Source organism: Protomyctophum bolini, assembly GCF_963924005.1.
Source record: "Protomyctophum bolini genome assembly, chromosome: 12".
In the NCBI taxonomy this organism is placed as follows: domain Eukaryota; kingdom Metazoa; phylum Chordata; class Actinopteri; order Myctophiformes; family Myctophidae; genus Protomyctophum; species Protomyctophum bolini.
In genome coordinates this window covers 18,472,085-18,491,718 of record NC_137873.1, presented here as the reverse complement: position 1 = coordinate 18,491,718, position 19,634 = coordinate 18,472,085, and positions in this window count along the sequence as shown.

The window sequence follows — 19,634 nt, the reverse complement described above, 5'->3', positions numbered from 1 at the left end:
AACTCACCTCTTCAAACTCCATCTTAGCCCGTAGCACTTGCACTATAGCCTCAACGACCTTCCAAGCGTATGCAAAGGCTAAACTTATGTTATTTAGATACCATATAATGTATACATAGCAGCACCATATACAGATATTCTAAATTGTAAGGTAAACCCTTCTGGGCTGGACTGACCTTATAATGTCATGATACTTGTACTCTCATAGATAGATGCATGAATCGTAGGCTGAGGAAATCACCCATGGCATCAAAACAAAGAATGCTTTTGGAGTGTCCACTGAGTAGCCTATGTCTGACTCTGAAGTCTATGGCTATGGCCTATGGCTTCAACACCAAGAAGTGATGAGAATAGTGAAGAAATGTTTTCTAACTCACTCTGCTTTAGGCACAAATTATTATTTTGGTTTTTGCCTTTTAATTTTTTTTGGAAAATAGCTTAACCACAAAATGTTTTTTAATGTCAAAATGATTTAGAACAGAACAGAACAACATCAGCTCACAACATATCATTCACACTGCAACACGTGAGAATGCAGACGGGCAATTTTTGACAATTTTATGGTTAAGTGGTTAATCCTCTGCCTTATGGCTGTAGTGTCATATGTTGCAGTTTATGAGACATGACACGACAGATCCACTTGGAAAGAGAGGATGCGCAGCCATACACACACGCATGCACACACACACACACACACACACACACACACACACACACACACACACACACACACACACACACACACACACACACACACACACACGCGCACGCAGAGATGCTTAACAGTCAGTTGCTCAGTCATCTGAAGCTATTTGTTGTGGTTGAACAACACTTCCCAAATGGGCCCTTATCTCCCGTTGCCTTTGTCATGGACTCCTTTCATGTTTGAGGAATCAACCATTAGCATGACAGAGCACTCTGAGCTCGTTGAGGCACATCCCCTCTATTCTTGCAAGCCCAAAAGAAGGTAGGCCGCATTAGCACGCTGCACGCACACACACACACACACACACGTACACGTACACGTACACACACACACACACACACACACACACACACACACACACACGTACACACACACTTCGATATTTGAAAATAGCCAATCTAAAAGCTCACAATGTGATGCAAATATCTGCTATTTAAAAATCACACCCGTGTGAAGTGAGGGGCGCTAATATATTAAAGTCTAACTCATGTTGATATGGTGATGTAATGGTGATGTAAAACAAACGGTGCAAACACATACATTAAACGCCAATAATAAAGAAACAATATGACGTAAATGACACATTTTCCTTTCATTGTCAATGTATTTACAAAACAAACATTGAACTAAAGACAAACAAGCACCGGCCCTGAGCAATTTGGTGCCCTAGGCAGGATTTTTCGTGATGCCCCCTTGAAAAATTACCATGGCCCCCTTGTGTTCTAAAGCACTGTGGTTTTGCTTGGTGGATGCCCCCCTCCCCTCATGATGCCCCCTAGACAACTGCCTGTTCTGCCTGATGGGAGGGCCGGCCCATATTAAACCTGTGTATAGGAGGGGCTGTTTGTGAAACATTTGAAAGAAATCTTTGTATTGGAGTCCCTGAACCCAAATATTTTCAGATCCACGGTCTGCGGATGAATACATGCTAATTTGGGGGTCCTTGACATGTTTGCAAACCACTGGTTTAAACAACATTAGAAAGAAAGCCCAAATTAGCGCAACCCGCAGCTACCAATACAGTATGTACGGTAGCTCAGCCTCTCCAACAGACAACAGATTACGACAGACTGACAGTCCAATGAAGTCGGGAGGGAGATCAGTCGGTTGAAAGGTGTGAAAAGAAGTTGCTGAGAGCCGACACTAACAGATGCCTACTAGGCTTTCGAAGTTTGTACCCACCGTCCATTCAACAGCAGATTTTCAACAATAGACCCTTTCCAACACTTACCGCCACCGGAGAGCTATACCTTTACAAGCGACTTTACAGAAAAACAAGCCCAAAGTTGCTTATGATACGCAGGCCTGGCAACACTGACGGGGATGGATCAGTTTGCTATGCTCCACTAAACGGTCTCCAGCAGGGTGATTAACGGGTGTTAGTGCCCCGCGAGCCTTATAGGACAGGGTGCCACCACCACGCGTCAGAACGTGGCATCCACTCCGATGTGTCACCACTGCAGACCTCCGGCCCAGAGCTCACCCCCCCCCCCCCCCCCCCCCCCACACACACACACACACACACACCGCTTGAACGGAATAACCTGGGAGAGGGACGAGAGAGATGAGGTCACTTGCAGGGGTGTGTGCGTGTGCCTGTGTGTGTGAAAGACAGGGGCAGGCGGATAAATCACTCTCCGCCTGTAATTTTTGAAGCCGTGTTGTGTTAATTAGAGGTTGTTCATCATGCGGCGGAGGGTTGAGGCGGTGACAGTCCTCTGCAGAGCCGTGTGTGTATGTGTTTAATGAGAAGACCACGGCGGCACGGACAGGTTATTACGCCAGGCAAAAAGCCTGGGATCGGACCATATGTCCTATTTGTTGATTCCGCCAAAGCGTGGTGTCACCAGCCTTCACTTTTAAGCTCTAGGAATGGAGGAGGGTGTGTGAACGACGGCAGTAGAATATAAAGAAATATGTGCCACAGTATCCTATTTCTGGCCTACAAAGTGCACTTTCATGTGAGATGTCTGGGGCTGTTGACTGTCTGGCTTTTCAAAGAAGCCAAAGTGATGAGCACTCTGTCCAAAAGAGGAGGCCCATACGTATAGACAATTAGCATGCGTGTGAATGGGAGCTCGGAAAAGAAAGGGGGCAGAATATGCATTTGTGCGTGTGTTTGCGGATGAGACGGGTATAATAGACGGGGGGTTTGGGGGGTCCCATGCACACAGGCAGACTTTGCGTTGAATCACAAATCCCCAACAGGGAGGGAAGGAGAAAAGGGGGAGGACGGAGGAAGAGATAGGGCTTTAGGCCTTTGAGTAAACTGTATAGGAAGACCCCCCTCTACTCCCCCCCCCGAATCCCCATCCCCACCCACGGCTGAAGCTGGGGTCTCAGAGCAGATGTCTCGAATTGTGGAAGAAAAGAAAGGGGAGAGCAAAGAGGCTAGTGGATCCCTGAGCTTAACTCTCGGAATCTGAAAGGCATCCATGGTGGAGCGAGGTGGGGCTGGGGCGTGCTGTTGTTGGGTCTGCCAGGCGGCCATGCTGCAGTCCCATGGATTTTTTTGTTTGTTGAGACGTTGACGCTTTCAGAGTCCCCTTTGTTTTGGCTCGCGGGACAACGTTATAGGACACGACCGAACCAGGAGGCGTGCAGGCCCGGCCATGGCATGGCATGGCATCAAGCAATTTACATGTGGGGTTGTTGATGTTATTTTTACTATATCTTGCCCGTTTCTGTTGGGCAGAAACCTCTTATCTCCATATTATCCCCCCCCCCCCCCCCGTAAATTAATGCCATACTTGATCATACTACAGCGTCAGACCAAAGTATAGAGGAATCCACAGTATAAATGGATCCTGTAGTTGTGGGGTCACGGTGCCAAGCAGTGCCAAGCAGTGCAGATATGATTGCCGCTCTGTGGATTTGTTGCGACTGCAGGTCGCAGTTAATTATGGAATCTAGCATTTCCCGTCAGTGTGTGTGTTGGTTGGTTGGTCACCCCATGAAAGCCCCCCATGGTCATCGTGACATCACATGACATCAGCCCCCATTTATGGTGCCCAGGTCATTGTGACATCACGTGACATGTCATAATAAATGCGACCTGCTGTCGCAGTTAAGCCCATATGTCGAGTCGGTCGGGCCCACGGTTGTCCAGAACCACCACAAAAGGCCCGGGCCAGAATCCATATTTGGGCATGCCTAACAAATAACTCCATATATGGGCATACAAGGGGTCACAGAAAGAAAGATGTGTATTTGGCGCTGCACTGCGGCGACATGGACTAGGGCTACGCTTGCATGCGGGCCCTTTGTCTAAGACAAATTTCTTCCTCGGGAGACTAATAAAGTATATCTCATCTCATCTCTCATATTTGGGCATGCCTAAATATAAATACGGGTTCGTCCCACCGACTTCTGACATCTGACATCATTCTGACATCTGTATAGACTCCATATTCACTCATCACACCCTGTACAATCAAGACACGCTCCATATATTATGGCCAGTGAATGCGACCTCGCCCTCAGGTCTTTATAAGCTTGTGTTGAGTTTGTAGATCTGCTACTTCTTCTGTTTTTGAATTAGAATCCTGAAAGGAAAATATTTGGATATTATGAGATGTCCCCACTACACAGACGTTATGCTGAAAAGTAGCTGGAGAAAGTGAAAGAAAAATCTGAATTTTTAGAAGCAGTCACTATGGTGTCACGGTATTGTGCCATGCTATAGTCCCTCGAAGGTCAACCCCTCTCTGACGTTAAGGGAGAGGAAGAGAGAGAGCGCTCTATACGTGTCACCCAAGATTTGCATTGTTCGAGGCGCGTTATCTGCTTATTTGTAGAGGCGGCAGAGGCGATAACGAGTAAAATGGAACCAAATATGCTGCAGTGTTATTAAATGGAATGAGACCTTTTTTCCTCATCCACAGAATGCAACGTGATCTCGCTTCCATCCTCCCTTGTCTTCTTTCACACAAATCACACACACACACCCATGTCGCACACACATCAGCCCACACGCGCCACAAACAATGTCGGAACAAACAACCATACATCCATAGTCCACACACACACACACACACACACACACACACACACACACGCACGCACGCGCGCACACACACGCAAACACACAAGCTTGTGGCAGATTCTTATCGCCTGGAACTACCTGTGTATTTGAAAATAAATGGCCTGCCAACCATTTGATGGGCCTGGCTAGAAATCCCACATGCTTATACTGCCTCGGCTGCTTTCAAGTAATCATCCCCATGGTAACATCTGACACCGGCTATTCATCATGCCGACCATATAAACTCCAGCATATTCTCAAGTCACTCACTTTACTTCTTTACTATGGTCACTGACAAATATCTGCACATAACAAACACCATGCAATTAAATCCTTACCACCTTGTTAACGTGTCAGCTGAGATCAGCAGCGGGAGAAGTAGGCGATTTATTTTGACGTAGTAAAAGTATAGCAATACCATTAATGTGGAAATAATTCTCCTGCTAAAAGTGCATATTATTAAATGATACTTGAGTTAAAGAACCAAAAAAATAATATTCTAATAGCCAAGAACATTTGTATTTCAGATGTAGTGGAGTATGAGTATGAAGCATTAAAAAATGGAAATACTTTAGTAAAGTAAAAGTACCTCCACCTCAAATGCCTTGTGGTAGAGTGTCCACCCTGAGACTGCATGGGAGGTCGGGTTCAATCTTGCGGCTGAGTCATATACCAAAGACTATAAAATGGGACCCAATGCGCCTCCCTGCTTGACACTCAGCATCAAGGGTTCAACTGGGGGTAGATCCCTGTACTAGCGTCATGTTCCATGGGGTGTACTTGTACATCAAGCGGTCTCGCACTACAGAAACTAGAGTTAGCCAGTCCTGCCCATTGGTTTCCAAGGCTACCTCAAAATTGTACTTAAGTACGGTACTTAAGTAAATGTTGGCCTACTGCAGTCAGTGGTTCTCAAACTGTGGGTCGGGATCGACCCCCAGGATCAAAAGTAATCAACAAACTATATTACTATATAAACTGGTCAAACATTCGTCAAATTGTCAAAATATACAAGCAACAATTTGACAATATATATCTGTGGGAACTGAGTCAACTCCTACATTCCAAGTGCTTGTCAGGGTGGGGGGTCCCCAGTTCAAATATGATTATTTTGGGGCCTACTTTCGTTACCACTGCTTATATGGCCAGGGCAGGGCCACCGTCAGACAATATATATATATAATATAATAATAATAATAGGCCAGGGCAGGGCCACCGTCAGACAATATATATCCTTATATGGCCAGGGTAGGGCCACAGGGCAGGGCCACAGGGCAGGGCCACCGTCAGACAATACATATCCTTATATGGCCAGGGTAGGGCCACAGGGCAGGGCCACAGGGCAGGGCCACCGTCAGACAATACATATCCTTATATGGCCAGGGGCAGGGCCACCGTCAGACAATATATATCCTTATATGCCCAGGGGCAGGGCCACCGTCAGACAATACATATCCTTATATGCCCAGGGGCAGGGCCACCGTCAGACAATACATATCCACACTAAACAAAACCACGCACTTAAATTCTAATCCGCTTGCTTAAAGGTGTCAGCTAAAATACATGTCACTAATCTGCATGTATGAGCGTTTGTTTGTCACCGTGTGTTTGTGTGAATACACAAGTGTCATGTCGCATTAAATGTTGTCTGTGATTGACGTAAATTGATTTTCATTGATTTGATGATGTTGACAGGTGGTTGGTGGGGAACGCAGACGCTCGCAGACAGTCTGCCGTACGCTGACGGGCGCCTGACATTTACCTAGGTGGATGAATATTCATCAATGCCAGACTTATTGACCGTGTTATGACGGGCATGAATGGAAATTTCTTTGGTTTATAATGAACCTGGGCCAGGGGGGGGGGGGGGGGTGTGTGTGTGTGTGTGTGCGTGTGTGCGTGTGCTTGTGCGTGCGTGCGTGCGTGTGCGCGTGTGCGTGCGTCTAATTAAATGGACAAATAATTTGAGGGGCAAATTGGGTATTTCTGTAAGGAATTGTTTTGCAACTAACCATTTGGCTCTGACTGGAAGTGATAAACAATGTTTACGTTTTAGAGGCATTTCATATCATGGATTCATGGTCCGTAGATAAATGTGAAAACAGAAAGGTGAAGAAATATATTACAAAAGACGCAATAATAATCTGATTAAAGAAAAACAAGAAGACAAGCAAATATCAGTTTACGCTGCATTAGTCTCAAACTTGTCAGAATTATATTTTGATCGTTTGATAATTACACAGCTTTTAAAGCTAACAACCAAGAGTACATCCAAGTGATACGATTGGTGGTTATAATTTAATCAGTAATCTGTGAAACATTTGTTGAATAACCAATGTAAAAAAAGAAGAAAAAGCAAACAAGAAAAGCCCTGCAGGGACCACTGGAATGTCACATTTGGTACAGCGCTACAGCCAATTCATGTTTTATGCTTTTTGAACCATCAACTGAGATCTTATAAAAGATGCATTTGTGTGGCTTTCAGTCCCCCTCAGATGTGGGGGCTAAACTTTCACTGTGCACTGCAGCATGTGACCGTGTGGCCTTCATGCATAGCAAATACATCTGTTTCACTGCTGGGCCAATGTATCGCAGCACAACAAAGTATACCCAACCCCCACAGCGCTTTGAGTCAAAGTATATAGCACTGCTGTCGTACAGAAACCTCTTATCTCCATATTTTAACCTTTTGTGTGTTTTCCTTTTCGTAAATCATACTACAGCGTCACACAAAAGCATCAAAAGTAGCAGATCCACAAACTTGAGATGCAGCACGAAGTGACACGCTTTGAGCTTACAGTGGTGAGCAGTTGAGAATGGCAGTGATACCACTTGAGGACCTCCGTGGTGCCTCTGTGGCACCTCACCCCTTTTAGTGGTACCACGATTCACACTTAATTTAAAGGTGTCAATGGGTGTAGTGTGGCAAATCAGCCACAGTGTGGCACATGTGAGTCCATGATTATTACTTTTGATGCGTATGCACCGTCCCAGCAAATTGTGCCTGATACAGCAGGTCAAATGTCTAAAAATACATGTCTAAAAATAGACGTGTTTTAGAAAAAACGTCTTCCGAAACCATGTACTATAGTATGTAGTTTGATTAAAAAAAAAAAAAATCCTCCAAAATCATGAAAAATGACACTCTGTCTTGATGATTTTCATTTTTCTTAATTATTTTTTAATGCTATAGGGTGCTATTTTTCACGATTTCGGAGGATTTGAAAAAAAAGGTGAAAATAACAGAAAGGTGACAGACCATGTCCAGTGGTATTAAATTGGCGACCCGCGGAACGCCCCCCTTGTGGCCCTTTTTTTTGGCTAATGAAAGTTACAGGTATGGTGTGTGCGATATGATGGCATTTTTACTGTTGAAAGAAATGTAAATTAATGTGATTGCTGTTGGACCTCTAAATTACAACAAAACAAACTAAGGCGCTGGCTGTGGTACTTCCTGGTTTACCAGAACGGGGTTCAACTCCCTGCGGTGCCCTGCTCAATTTGTTGTATATAAATGGTTTATTTTTATATTGTGTTGCCGTTTCATAGATGATAACCCCCAGGTTCTCTACTGTGTTTGTACTCCATACAGTTATGTTACCAAGTCTATTTATTAAGTGACAAGCCCCCAAACAGTGAGGACGCGAAGCCCACCACCATTGGCCAAAGGGAGGCGCTATAGCACTAAAACTGAAAATGCAAACTTTAAACGGGAAAAGCTCAGGAACTGTTTTACCGTGAGCAATACAACTTTGATACACATCCTTCCAGCCGGGCTGACAAGCCAGCCAGCTCAGAATGATAGCTCAGCAGCAAGCCCAGAGCTCTTATTCTGAGCTGGCTGGCTTGCCACTCCGGCTTGTTCTGTTGCTGCAAGGCAGGGCGGGTCAGACCGGGCCAGGCAGGCACAGAGCCAGGCCTCGAGAGAGGATCAAGCCTGGCTGAGCTGACTGAGCAAGGCTGGTATGGCTGCAATGGTTGACTGCAAGGGCTGATGTGCACTGGCTTGGCAGCCTGACTTTCTACACTGGCTGACTGGCGGAGCTGGCTGGCTGCGTTGGCTGACTGGGCGGGCTTGCTGGCTAGCTGGCTTGCTGGGCTCCCTGAGGGAAGCTTTGGGATGGATCTCTAGGGGCATCGGCTTGTGTTGAGCCTTCCAACGGCGTCTACCTTGATCTCCGTCCTAAGAAAGAAAGACAGAAAAATAAGTCACACAAACTCAACTATGCAGCTTCCACATGAGGAAGGCAGGCACGCAGGCAGGCAGGCAGCTGACTGCATGCTTGCCTTTGTGTTCTCCAGGTGTTTTTTGAAGGAGTGTCCTGTCCAGTGTAACTCCAAGTTACATGGGGGGGGGGGTATGGTTGGAGAGTTTGTGACCATCCCAAGTGACGCTCAGTTCGTTTTTCGCGTCTCGGTTTCTTCAGGTGAAAGCTGCATAGTTGGGTTTTTGATGGGTTGGGTTTCAGGTGGTTGTATTCTAGTAGCTTGACATTTCTTGGAGGGCACTTTCAAGGACAGACTCAATCTTTTGCAAGTTGCTTGTTGGGTGGTAATGCAGAGGTCGTCGGCGTAGATGAAACGCTGGCATTCTGTTGGTAGTGGCTGGTCGTTTGTGTAGATATTGAAAAAGAGGGGGGCGAGCACGCTACCTTGTGGGAGGTCGTTCTTTTGGGCTTTCCATTTACTCCTCTGGTCATTTAACTGGACATAGAAGCGCCTGTTGTTGAGGAGGCTTTTCCTGACCATTGTGCCGTGTTGGACAGTGTCTCTGAATGCTGCTCCAGTTATTTGTTTTCCCTCAAACCCATCCTCAATGTGTTGGGTGAGGTTGAGCTATGTCCAGCACAGGAGTGGCCGGGACGGAAGCCAGCTTGGTCTTTAGTCAGCTTTGTATCTATGAGTGACAAGTGACAACGAGGCGTTGGAGTATCAGCCTCTCATAGAGCTTGTAGGTGATGTAAAGGAGGGACATGGGTTGGTAGCTCTTTGGGGATAATGGGTCTTTGCCAGGTTTGGGGATTGCAACCACTTTGGCCTTTTTCCAGACAGAAGGGATGGTTTTCTGTGCCATGCATGTATTCAGCATCCCCACGAGCCAGGTCTTTGCGTTAGGTTCCAGGTGCTGTATCATTTCTGCCAGTATGTCATCAATCGCTGCTGCTTTTCTGGGTTTCAACTTTCCCATTGCAGTTTCGAGTTATTCTAGGTCGAAGGGTTTGTTTTGAGGCTGGCTGATTGTGGTTGGTCTGATATCACTGTGCGATGGTATTCTCCTGTGGGTCGGCGGCGGTGTTGGTTAAGACTGTTGGCCACCAGTTGTGATGCAACAGAGTTTGCTGTGACCGTTTTGATTATGGGTGGCTCCCTGAGGTCCCTGATCCCCATGGGGTCCAACAGTGGTCATTGAAGCGTACACACACGCACGCACACATGCACCTACACACGCACATGCGCATGCACACGCTAACCAAATATAACTCTGGGAGTGTAACACATTACAGGTCTGTAACTCTGAGAGTATATATGGTGGCCGACGGGCACGTACAGGTCTAGTGTAACCAAATGGACCATTTGGTCCATGTCTGTAAGTCTGAGAGTGTAACACATGTAACCAAATGGACCCTTACAGGTCCAACACTGGTTATCGAAGCTTGCACACACACACACACACACACACACACACACACACACACACAAACACGCACATATAACCAAATGGATCCTTGCAGATTCAACACTGTTTTTTGTTAATGAAATGTCGGAGTTCGACAAGAGTAAGCAAATACCGGTAATTCGAAAATGTTATTTTTGTGCTTTTGTGTTTCTCTTCTTTATATATTACTTCACTGTTGAAATGTAACACAAAAACTAAGGCACTGGTGTCGTACTTCTGGTTTACCGGAACGGGGTTCAACCCCCTGCAGTGCCCTGCTCAATGTGTTGTATTTACATGGTTCATAGCCCATGTTTCATAGCCCATGTTTTTTGAAATTTTGAAAAAAAAGGTTATCCTCGTTTCTCATCATTTTGGACCGTGGGCTATAGCCCATATCGTACGGCATACTATGGCACGCCGTTTTTCATCATTTTTGAGGATTTGAAAAAAAAAAAAAAAAAACGATGGGTTATAGCCCATGTTTTTTGAAATTTTGAAAAAAGAAATCCAGGCCCATGAATTAGAGGATAAAGCTCACATGTTACCCAAATAGTTGAATACACAAAAGCTAAGGCACTGGTGTCATACTTCTGGTTTACCGGAACGGGGTTCAACTCCCTGCAGTGCCCTGCTCAATGTGTTGTATTTACCGGAAAAATTGAGTGTTGCGGAGGATGAGAAACAATAGCAAATTACGGAGTGTTGCGGAGGATGAGAAACATTAGCAAATTGCGGAGTGTTGCGGAAAAATTGCAGTGTTTAAAAAAAAAAAAAAACGATTGGTTATAGCTCATCGGTTTTTGATTTATTAGAAAAATTGCGGAAATTGCGAAAATTCCGGAAATTCCGGAAATTGCAAATTGCGGAAATTGCAACTTGCAGAAATTGGAAATTGCGGAAATTAAATTGCGGAAATTGCGGAAATTGGAAATTGCGGAAATTGCGGAATTTGGAAATTGCGAAAATTTGAAATTGCGGAAATTTGAAATTGCGGATGGGCCCATGTTTTTTGAAATTTTGAAACAACCAAAAGTTGGTTGATGATGTCACTCGCATACCCTCTATACTGACATGCTACTGATCATGATACTTACACGATACACTCAACTACAATAATTTGAAAACTTTACTTTGCAGATTTAGATTATCCACTTAAGCCCTATACTTTGGCTATTCGAAAATATAGCCGATCCGTTACTTTTTACTAGTAAAAGAGTATTTAGTAGAGAGTATTTATATACTGTGGTATACTTGCACCACTGGCTTATGTTCATGTCTGAAGCAATAGCAGTTTCAGCAAAGTGCTGCATGCGTTTCACCATAAAGAGGGTAGTTTTCCCATTGATGAGCCCACTGCTACAAGCAGCCACAGCCCCAACCCGCAGCAAATCACCATTCTGTTAAAAGGCCCTGATGCGTAGAGAACTCTACAGCCAAGCCTCTCTCCGGTCCAAATCTGCCTGCTTGCAAACCCCCTGTAATTGGAGGCATTAAACTTGCTTTTGGACAGGGATTGCAGATGAGCTTTGGTAGCTTGGATGAGGACTGAATGCTGCATTCAGAAAAGGGAGGTAGGCTACACAAGTATTGTCATTGCTGTCGGGCAGAGACCAAACCTTGTATCTCCGTCAAATAAATGTCTTACTTCGATCGTCATACAAGAAGTGACGTGATGCATTGGTATCGTGTAGATCTGCTATTTTCACTAGTTCTGAACGTTTTTGTTCCATTTCTTGAAAAGGAAACCGTTTTGGATATACAAGGTTTCCACCCAACAGCGACATTTTTTTACAAGCAGAATCTGACAAATGGCTGCCAATCCTGTCCCTGTATCTGTGCCACTGTGCATCAGCACCATGGTTATACTGTATGCTTGCTCACGCACACTGCTGTGTTTTCTGTGCGGGATAGATGTAAGCCATAATTGACTGTCAGGGGACGGTGTGTGCAAGGATGTTTGCCTCTGTTTACCTTACACAGCTAGTTGCAGGCATGTCCTGTCACTGTTTGCTTTAGTGTGTGAGTAATTCGGGCCGGAGGCTCTTAACCACTTCAGCAGAAACCACTTCACTAGTTGGAATAAACACACCATTGTGGAAGGTTTAAAGGTTTTATTGAATGAAAGAATGAAGTGATGAGGAGGAGAGTGATTATGAGGGGGAGGGCGAGGCTTGGGTTCCGGGGGGGGGGTCGCCGACCCTGAAGTCTTTGGGGAGGGGGTCGTGTGGCGGTCATCCCGCGGTACACATGGAGGCGTGACCGCGTGGCGGTCAGCCCGCGGTACGCTTGGAGGCGTGATCCCCCCGTGGGAACTGTGAGGAGGTGAGGAGAGATGGAGGAGATGGAGCAGTGGAGATGCTGCTGGTCTTGAGGTGGTGATGGGGATGGTGGCGGGATACGAAAAGCATAGAGGATGCTGGGTTGTCTGGGGCGGGTATAAGTAGGCTCAGGTAGATTGTCATGGAGGGCGGAGGATGGCGTGAAGGTATGGTCAAGGTGTGTTTCTCCGCCTCCTGAACATCAGTTGTTCCAACTCCATTTAATTTAGCCATTTTAAACCTAAAATGGTCTTCTCTAATGCAGTGCTTCTCAAGCTGCTTCCGTGTCAAGGGCCCCCAAACTGATATGAATTAGTCTATGGACCCCCACCCCCAGCATGTTGTGCTAGCGACCTCCGGAATTGTCACTATTCATGTGTATAGCCAAAGCATAAACTATAGGAAAAGTGCTCCTCGGGGCACAGGACAGGTAATTCAGGTATTCGACGAAAAAAAGAAAAGAAAATCATGCTTTTCAACATCATACTATATAGTATAGTATGTTGTTTTCAACGATAAAAGAAATCACACCCGTGGGAACTGAGTGGTGCAACTCCATGTGGGGGTCCCCGGGGGTCCCCAGAACATTCAGATATTCCAGACCCCCAGAAACGTGCCCAGGGGGCCCAGGCCATACATTGGGACACACATTACTGGTCCTTGGTCCTCATAAATGATGAGAATTATGCTTTTCGACAACATACTAGTATACTAGTACTAAAAATACAAAATAAAATCATGAAAAACAACAGACTATATTGTATGTCATTTTTCAGGGTCGGGTGCTCAGAGCGGTGAACCAATATAATCCAACGCATTGATCCCTGCGGCACCCGCCCCTCTATACCAGAAATCACGGTGGCTGGGCCAGGCTTTAGCTTTGAATCCTCATCGATGATGTCATTGGTAGGCAGGTTTCAGAACTGTCCACGGCCTGCCAGGTGAGTAGACAGAAATGGGGTCATCTTATAATGAGAGCATTGGTGAGGACCAATTATGAAACTATAGTGGGAAATGGGTGAAGTGCTCCTTTAAGTCTTGTACTTCGTCATCATTATATCATATCATATCATACTATCATATACTATAATTCACTCAATGTCTGAATGTCTGTCTGAATGAATGTCTGTCTGTCGTAGCTCCTCACTGCCTGCACCAATCGCTCCGACTTTTCACACAGGCATTGACCATAATATTACGGAGGTCTTTTTTCACTTTAACAAATTATTGATAATTAATTTATTAGTGCATTAAAATTAACCATCCACTTACAACATCAAAATGTCACTTTTCCTAGATTCCTTGGGTCATGACACATCTCCCCATATAGGCCACGCCCATTTGCGTCAGGATAGATTTTCCGCCATTTGGACTTTTCTTCAAAACACACTTTTTACTCTTCCACCTACAGCTTCTGTGCAAAATCTCACAAAAAAACGGTACACATGATCTCTGGCCCTATCCGATTAAAACACCACAGGAATTGTCATAGTCCGTATCGTTCGGCTGTAATCGGCGTCCAAAGTTAGTGGGAGAGGCCTGTTTTACAACAAATGACACAAATCACCAACGGAATGTCCAATCCATCCCAAATTTCATTCACATGTCGAGGGTGGTTTAACCAACGGAGAGCCCTTAGCAATTCCATTTCCATCCTTAGGGGGCACCACAAATGCAGAATTTTAAAACGTTTATTGCAAAAACATGCTTTTTGGGGGATAAATCCACTATATGTTTGCTATAGTGGAGCCTACGTGTCATGCGGTGGCAGAATGATAAACCCAAAATGCAGAGTCACAGGAAACATTTTCATTTCAAAAGTATTTAATAATGAAAAGGCAAAAGTCTTACACTGAAGTTGAAAATCAGGAATCCAGGCAATTATCTCACACATGAGTAGAATGCAGGAACACAGGACAAAAACTCACACTTGAGGAGCACGCAGGAATCAAAACGACAAAAAGACAAGTAGTCAAAACAGGAACATGCACCGACAACATCAAACTATGAACTGACACTGAATGTTTGCAATGAGTCCAGTTTTATAGGGGGAAGGTTGATTGACGAATTGTTCACAGGTGGAATGACGAGGGAGTTGGAGACAGGTGAGTGAATGGGACTGCAGAGTGGAAGGGGAAGTGGAAGTGGCCAGGGCTGACATGGTCTGTGGAGAGACAGCCCTAACACTATGTGCGCTATAGCGAGACAGGCCAATTCCCTCCCAATCTATTACGATCTATTACATCGCATTACCCACACTGTACATAATTTGGTGTTCATATATTCAGAACGGGTAAGTTCTATAGTATCATTAATTATTTTAGCTATAGCCATGAGTCATGACCAAATACAGGAGAATGGAGTTGATGTCATGTGAGTAGCCTATGTTGAAGGAATAGAGGTGCAAAGGTGTTTCTTGATTGATTTGGCACCTTTTCGTAGCTCGGGAGCTTGTAAAAATGAATATTGGTACAGTTTATGTGCCTAGAATAGAGGTGTGATATTGAAGTGGCGAGACTGCACATCAATAGACTGGGATCAATTTACTCTGCAAATCTGGATGTACGTGTGTGTGTGTGTGTGTGTGTGTGTGTGTGTGTGTGTGTGTGTGTGTGTGTGTGTGTGTGTGTGTGTGTGTGTGTGTGTGTGTGTGTGTGTGTGTGTGTGTGTGTGTGTGTGTGTGTGTGTGTGTGTGTGTGTGCATGCGCATGCGCGTGCGTGCAATCGTGCATGCGTACGTATGTGTGCGTGTGCAAATTACTATAGTAGGTGGGTTGAAATAATTAGCAAAAGTAGCAGATCTACAAGCTCAAAACGGATCACATACTTTTGATGCTTTTTTGTAACACTAAGTTGAAATATGGAGATAAGAAGTTTCTGCTCTGACAGCAACGTCGGTATGAGCACATGGACAGGAAAATAGAGGCCAGGCTTTCCACAGGTAGAGCAGAAAACCTGGTGATGACGTGATGTTTAGGCCAGCGATGATGAGCAACCAGTGGACATGAAATAATACGGGACAGAAATTGACATGCCATCCCATCCCAGCCCGGCATCATCATGACATCCCCAGGCTTTAGCTTCCACAAAACATGCTCATTAAAACAGATGGGTGAACTGTCTCTCCGGTTGATTCCTCATCATTTAATGGTCCATAATATGCTAATCAGATGTTTTCCTGCAGGTCTGCTGCCATTTTTCATTACACTGCAGCGGAGGACAGAAAAGCAAGGGAGGAACCGTTTTCCTGAAGGAAATATAGTTGCTGATGCGTGGTTAAGAGATGGACTGCAGATAAGCGTACTGTGTGCACCGAGAAAGAGAGTGAGGCGGCGGGGAGGTTAATGTGTGTGAGTGGGAAGAAAAGGAATTCCTCTTTTCAAAATGGTCTTTTTCACAAAAATAAAGTATGTAACATGACACTGACATTGGGGCGATGGGGTCAATTCAATTCATTTCAATAGCAAAGAGGTCATTATGAAGAATATAAGTCAGTTGACGGTGGCCCTTTTAAAAACATATACTGAACTGTACAGTCGATTCAAGGTTTTCCTGCTATCTGTTGTGCTAGATCTAGTACTTGTTCTGCACCCACAGTACGGACGGAATGCTAAGACCTTTTTTAAGGCACCCTCAAGACCGTTTCACGTAACAACACTCTCCTTCATCGAGGTCAAACATTGCCTATACACGGTTTTATCTTTCGCAAAAGAATTATGAAAAAGCAAGGTCCTTATCTGACTGCTATTATCAAAAATAGGATCCAACCATGTTTGGATGGGCCTCAAAGGATTATATGACGCTTCCCCGGGCCCTATATCTGCATGTATAGCACGTTTAAGGCTAAACCATGCTTTGTCGAACATCTACATAATGTCAGTATTTCTCAAACGGTGTCAGTTTCTGTCCATATTTCTGTCCATATGTGAACTTGATCCATGCAACCCAGATCTTTTGCACAAAAAAGGGACTAAATTAATTTCGCTACTATGCCACCAAAATGTGGAACGCCCTACCAACGGTCATTAAGACATGCGAATCCTTTGACTCCTTCAAAACCGCTCTCAAAGGGCACCAACGGACGGCTGCAATTCAAAACTGGCCCTGTATAATCTGAATCCCCCACCCACCCATTTTTCTCCTCACTGCATATGTTTTCTTTTCCCTTTTTACCTCCTTTATGATGATGATTTCTTGTTTTTTCGCTATATAGAAGCAGTGCCGTCGCTACCTATATGCGCCGTTCGCGCTGCGAGTAGGGAAACACACCGAGGGGGGCAACAAAATGTGCCAAAAAGTGCCAATTCTATCTGCGGCTCCGCCACGTAATAACGAGCGGCCGTGTGTGCTTCCTCACAAACAGTGAAAATAGCCGATCTGCATGAGGAATAGCAGCGCTCTCGTCGGGAGGAGGGGCAGCACAAATATCCTATGAGTAGGGCAACCAAATGGTCTGCTACGGCCCTGTATAGAAGTGTATTTGTATGTCTCTAAATGTTATGATAACTCACAGTTAACAGTTTTTTGTATATTTGTGCTTAAAATGTAGCCTACTGTTAATAATTACTTCAATCAATCAATCTACTTGATCACACTATGACTACAGCATCACACAATTAAAAGCATAAAAAGCAGATCGACAAGCTTGAAACATATATACAGTATGGCACGAAGCGACACGTTTCGAGCATTCAGCATGACTTTTGCTGTTTTTAAATTTGAATCCTAAAAAGTAATAGTTTTGGACATACAAGGTTTCCACCCGACAGAGACGACTTGCATCAGGCTACAGACCCTCTACATCAGGGATACTCAAATAGATTTACCTGTGGGCCACATTACAAAAATGGCAAGGGGCCAGGGGCCAGTAGATAAAATTACGACATTAATGATACTTGATAACTTCTCTCTTTCAATTGCTTTATTTTCGCAAAATGTATCAAAGTACAATGTGCATGCACACAATATGTAAATAAATAAATGTGTTACATTTTCTTGCATAAACACAAAGAGCTGTTTCCATAACTGCACAAATTATTGCACATAACATGAGTAGCTGTTATAATAACATAATAACATAACATGAGTAGCTCTTTGCCTGCCTGCCTGCCTGCCTCCATGAGTAGTTATTTGTCTGTCTGTCAATGAGTAGCTGTCTTACTGTCTGCCTGTCTATGAGTAGCTGTCTGCCTGCCTGTCTATGAGTAGCTGTCTGTCTGCCTGCCTGTCCAATTGTCCATGAGTAGCTGTCTGTCTGCCTGTCTGAGTAGCTGTCTGCCTGCCTGCCTAATTGTCCATGAGTAGCTGTCTGTCTGCCTGTCTATGAGTAGCTGTCTGCCTGCCTGCCTAATTGTCCATGAGTAGCTGTCTGTCTGCCTGTCTATGAGTAGCTGTCTGCCTTCCTGCCTGTCCAATTGTCCATGAGTAGCTGTCTGTCTGTCTATGAGTAGCTGTCTGCCTGCCTGCCCAATTGTCTATGAGTAGCTGTCTGTCTGTCTATGAGTGTAGCTGTCTGCCTTCCTGCCTGTCCAATTGTCCATGAGTAGCTGTCTGTCTGTCTATGAGTAGCTGTCTGCCTTCCTGCCTGTCCAATTGTCCATGCAGAGTAGCTGTCTGTCTGCCTGTCTATGAGTAGCTGTCTGACTGCCTGCCTGTCCAATTCTCCATGAGTAGCTGTCTGTCTGTCTGCCTGTCTATGAGTAGCTGTCTGCCTGCCTGCCAGCCAGCAAGTTGGTTAACAGAAAATAAATTGTTATGGCTGAGTAAAATAAAATACAATAAACACAATTTGCCTGAAAATAGATTACCCAGCTATGACCTTTTTCATGAAAAAAAATGACTAGTGATATGGCTGACTGAGTAAAATAAAACAATCTACCTGAAAATAGATAGCTATAAGTGAAGAGCAATTTCCGCAATTACCATTTCCGCAATTTTTACCATTTCCATTTTTACCATTTCCGCAATTTCCGCAATTTCCGCAATTCCGCAATTTGACAAAAACGATGGGTTATAGCCCATGTTTTTTGAAATTTTGAAAAAAAAAGTTAGCCTCGTTTCTCATCATTTTGGACCGTGGGCTATAGCCCATATCGTACGGCATACTATAGCGCGCCGTTTTTCATCATTTTTGAGGATTTGAAAAAAATGACAAAATGACAAAAACGATGGGTTATAGCCCATGTTTTTTGAAATTTTGAAAAAAAAAGTTAGCCTCGTTTCTCATCATTTTGGACCGTGGGCTATAGCCCATATCGTACGGCATACTCCCAGCTAACATGTCCATCTGGGCCCCACTTGGGTTTTGACATGGGCTATGGGCATGGGTTCCGAGTGGGCCGTGCACCCAGTTTTCACAAAGGGCCCACCCGTGTTAGCCCATATGGGCTTTTGCGGGTTTCTAAGTGGGTCTTAGGTGGTATCCAAATGGGCCATTTTATTTCAGAACCATGTGTGCGCCACCTGTGTTTGCCTATATGGGTTTGAACTGGGATCTGATTGGGCCTTAAGTGGGTACCAGCTGGGCGAATTATATGTGACCCATGTAGGCCACACTTGTGCCTCATTGTCTTCCGTCCTGTTTCTGTTTTCCCCTGCTGTTGATTGTTCATTCCTACAGATAGGATGCAGTGTTTCCAGTTTTCTGTAGTAGTTTCTTCAAGTGTTCAAACTTTATGACTGGATAGCACTTGATCTGTAGAGTCCTACATTACTATCTCCTACGATCAAGGGTTATGGTTAGGGTACTGTAGCATGCCGTTTTTTCATCATTTTTGAGGATTTGAAAAAAATGACGAAAATCACTCCGACACCATGGACTATAACCCATGGTCAGGAAGTGATTTTGTCTTTTTTTCAAATCCTCATTTTTCATCGTTTTTGACCATGGATTATAGCCGGGTTAGGGTTAGGGTACACTAGCATGCC